This window comes from Arachis ipaensis, chromosome B4 (genome assembly GCF_059453495.1).
Source record: "Arachis ipaensis isolate K30076 ecotype BB chromosome B4, ASM5945349v1, whole genome shotgun sequence".
NCBI classification, from domain to species: domain Eukaryota; kingdom Viridiplantae; phylum Streptophyta; class Magnoliopsida; order Fabales; family Fabaceae; genus Arachis; species Arachis ipaensis.
In genome coordinates this window covers 52,615,842-52,620,424 of record NC_142439.1, presented here as the reverse complement: position 1 = coordinate 52,620,424, position 4,583 = coordinate 52,615,842, and the positions used below count along the sequence as shown (strand labels likewise).

At 41.7% G+C, this 4,583-nt stretch overlaps 1 non-coding gene across 1 annotated transcript; it reads right to left on the bottom strand.

The window, feature by feature from the left end:
* Positions 1–2,901: 2,901 nt before the first annotated feature.
* On the bottom strand, positions 2,902–3,008 carry LOC148567577 (small nucleolar RNA R71). The gene has a single exon (XR_015882000.1). It is a non-coding gene; the product is annotated as a small nucleolar RNA R71 (small nucleolar RNA).
* Positions 3,009–4,583: the final 1,575 nt, after the last annotated feature.

Sequence of the window (4,583 nt, the reverse complement as noted above, 5' to 3'; positions counted from 1 at the left end):
TAACGTGGAATGGGAGTAACTTGCAAAGTTAATGAGAAAAGTGATTTCCAATAACGCTCTCGAAGCCATCATTGCCCACGTTAAGAGTCACGTTAACTAAGTTAACGTGAACTCTAACGTGGAAGAAAGGAAATGGAGCCAACGTTAGTGACACTTAACATTATCACTAACGTTGGACCAAGCTATAAGTGGCCACATTAGAGTCCACGTTAACTTAGTTAACGTGACCTCTAATGTTAAGAAGAAAGGGGGGAAGCCAACGTTAGTGACATTCAACATTACCACTAACGTTGGCCAAGTCACTCTAGGCCACGTTAACCTAGTTAACGTGGAAGCTAACGTGAGGAAGGGAGGTGATGCCAACATTAGTGACACCCAACATTGTCACTAACGTTGGAAGGAGCCCACACATGCCACCATGAGCCACGTTAACTCCCACGTTAACTTAGTTAACGTGGAAGCTAACGTGGATAAGGGAATGTTGAACCAACGTTAGTGACACTCAACTTTGTCACTCACGTTGGAGATGGCTAGCATAAGCCACGTTAGAAGCCACGTTAACCTAGTTAACGTGGACTCTAACGTGGGAGCTAAGGGGCACATTGGAACGTTAGTGACAATGTTAAGTGTCACTAACGTTCTCGAAGGTTGGCAAGCCTACGTTAAAAGAGCCACGTTAACTAAGTTAACGTGGACTCTAACGTTGGGAAGGGGGAGGCTTCTCAACGTTATTGGGAAAGTTGAGTCCAAATAACGTGCGTGAAGGACAAAGAGGCAACATTTGTGTCACTAACATTGAGGTTAACGTGGCTCTTACTTGGGTAAGGAACGTTAGTGAACAAGTTGAATGTCACTAACGTTCTCGAACCCATATTTTCACTGAACGTTAACGCCACTAACGTCCTGAGCAAAAGTCTCTGCCCACTTCACAATTTCTCTCTGCAAGTAAAGCCAAGCCCAATGAAGAAGATAACTGCTTCAAACTCAAGATCCAAAGGCCCAGACCCAAGACTTGAAGAACCAACTAGAAGAGTAGAAGAGTAGTATATATAGGAGTAGCTTTGAATTAATCGGGGGGTTGGAAAATATAGGGAGCCTCTGGGCATAGAATTAATCTCTGTATTTACTTTCTCTGCACTTCTAGTTTCATTATGTATTCTCCATCTTTGTTTTCATTTTCCAGAGCTGTGAACAACTAAACCCCTTTCATTGGGTTAGGGAGCTCTGTTGTAATTTGATGGATCAATACTAGTTTTCATTATTCTTCTTCTATCTTTTCTCTTGATTTTACTTGAAAGCTTTCGATCTTCATCCAATTGGGTAGTTATCTTGGAAAAGAAGCTATTCATACTTGGATCTCTTCTGAACCTTGAAAGAGGAATGAAGAGATCAAGCTAGAAATGCTTTCTCATGCTGGACCAAATTGGGTTTGGATGGATATGTGACTATAATCCTCTCAACACTTGATTTGGGAAATGCATGTGGTATAATCAGTGAACATACTTCATCTCTTCTCATGAGCAATTGACCAAGGAATTGGCTATTGATCAAGATTTGAGAGATTGAATTACAAGAAATTGTAATTCAATCACTTAAGATTGCCAAGGAGATCAATGAGTGCATTGATTGAGGAAGAGATGAAAATGAAATTGATCCGGAGAATGCAACATCTCCTGAGCCCAATGAACTCCCCATTTCTGATCTTACCCATTCTCTTTATTTTCTGTCACTTACTTTTATGAGCAATTCCCCCATTCCCATTTACAATTCTGCAATTTACTTCAGTCATTTACTTTCAGTTCTTTAATTTTAGCATTTACTTTTTCTGTCATTTACCTTCCCGCCATTTTATTTTCTGCAATTCTAAACTCAAATCCTGGATTCACTCAACTAGAACATTCCTCTAATTAAAGTTGCTTGATCAATCAATCCTTGTGGAATTCGACCTCACTCTATTGTGAGTTTTTACTTGACGACAAATTCGGTACACTTGCCGAAGGAAATTTGTTGCGAGACAAGTTTTCCATGCATCAAGTTTATGGCGCCGTTGTCGTGGATTGATTGTGCATCAACAATGATTAGATTAGAGGATAACTAGATTGAGCATTTTATTTTTGTTTGATTTAATTTTCTGTTTGAGTCATTTACTTCCTGTTTTAGTTAATTTCTTCCCTTCCCCCCACTTTTTCTTTGTTATTTACCATTCATCTCACTAACCCACTAACTGTTTGATATATTGCATCACTCACACTAACAGTAATTCTAACAGATATACTTTCTACACCTATTCTCTTTGCTTGTACTTGTTGGTTGTATGACAGGAAGAAGAAGCGGGGCTTCAACTTCCTTTGATTCTGAACCTGAGAGAACCTTCCTTAGACTAAGAAGGGAGGCAAGAGAAAAACATGTAGTTGGTGCTGAAGAAGAGGAGGAATACTTTGAACAAAACATGGAAGAAAACATGGAGAACCATCATGAAGAAGAAGCTCACAACCATGACGGAAGAGGTCGAGCAAATCATGCTGGGGAGGATAGAAGAGTTTTAGGCTCTTACATCAATCCAAACCCAGGAAACTGTGGAAGTAGCATTCAAAAGCCAACCATCCACGCCAACAATTTTGAACTAAAACCACAGCTCATCACCCTTGTTCAGAACAACTGTTTGTTCGGAGGAAGTGTCCAAGAGGACCCCAATCAACATCTAACCACCTTCCTGAGAATATGTGACACAGTGAAGTCTAATGGTGTTCATCCTGACGCTATAGACTGCTCTTATTTTCATTCTCACTCAAGGATAAGGCAACCAAGTGGCTGGAGTCTTTCCCAAGGGAGAGCTTGACAACTTGGGAAGATGTGGTGAATAAATTCTTAGCAAGATTTTACCCTCCTCAACGAATCAATAGGCTGAGAGCTGAGGTCCAAACTTTCAGGCAACAAGATGGTGAGACTCTATATGAAGCATGGGAGAGGTTTAAAGACCTAATAAGGAGATGCCCACCAGATATGTTCAATGAATGGGTGCAGCTGCACATTTTATATGAAGGGCTTTCCTATGAGTCAAAGAAGGCAGTAGACCATTCATCCGGAGGATCTTTGAACAAGAAGAAGACCATTGAGGAGGCCATAGATGTAATTGAAACAGTAGTAGAGAACGACCACTTCTATGCCTCCGAACGAGGGAACACAAGAGGAGTAATGAAGCTAAACAATGTAGATGCTCTGCTGGCACAAAACAAGCTCATTACCCAGCAGCTAGCTGACCTCACCAAGAAAATGGAGAGGAACCAAGTAGCAGCAATCTCCACTTCATCAACAACCCAAGAAGGAGTGAATGAAGAAGCAGAGGGTAGTCAGGAGCAAGCCAACTACATTGGGAATTCACCTAGGCAAAACCATGATCCATACTCCAAGACCTACAACCCTGGATGGAGGAACCACCCGAACTTTGGGTGGGGAAATCAACAAGACCAAAGCCTTGATCAAAGACGCCCAAATCCAAATAATGCAGCCACCCAACACTTCACATCTAGACCATATCAACACCCCCATAACAACACCTCTCCACATTCATATCAAGGCCAGAATAACCTGATGACAAGTCATCCTAGCCTATTTTAACTAGTCTTTTTCTTTTGTTTTCATTAGAATTATGCACTTTCTTGAGCTACAAGCAAGCTAATTGAGTAGATTTTCATGTTTCCCTTGATTGAACCAACCATATATGAATTTTTGCCATTTCATGAGGTTTTATGCTATATTTGTTGCATATTATGAAAGAATGAATATCTCATGATTTTGAGCATAGCTTTGATGAGTTTGGTTGATTAATGATAGGTGAAGAAAGCTTGGAGAAAGGTTGAAGCAAAGAGGAATGGCTAGGAGTGAAGAGAGGACAATGGAATAAGTGAAATTGAACCAGGAAGCAAGAAGTTAGCCCCAACGTTAGCCCCCTAACTTGGAGGCTAACGTTGGAACTTGAAATTTCTCCCCTGGGCTCCAAAAGTTAGCCCCAACGTTAGCCCCCTAACTTGGAGGCTAACGTTGGAACTTGAGAATTTCCCCCCTGGGCACCAACGTTTGCGCCAATGTTAGCCCCCTAACTTGGAGGCTAACGTTGGCACATGAATTCCAATGGGGAAGGAGCCAACGTTTGCGCCAACGTTAGCCCCCTAACTTGGAGGCTAACGTTGGCACATGAATTACAATGGGGAAGCACCAACGTTTACGCCAACGTTAGCCCCCTAACTTGGTGGCTAACGTTGGCGCCACTAGCACACAAGGCATTGCCAACGTTAGGGTCAAAGTTAGACCCCTAACGTTGGCACCAACGTCCATACCAGCAGAATGTGCTAAGCTGATATGAAAAGTTGGAGCCAAAGTTAGACCCCTAACTTTGGCTCAAACTTTTGGTCCAACTTTTGCTAACTTCAAAACCGGTTCAATTGGTTCACTTCGGTTCTTCTCCAAACTTCAAGAGCAATCAACCAAGGCCTCTTTCAACCCAATTCCACCAAGAGCAAAGGCCCAACTCAAGGCTTAAAGATCATTTTTGAAAGTGTATAAATAGGATAGAATTCAAGTTC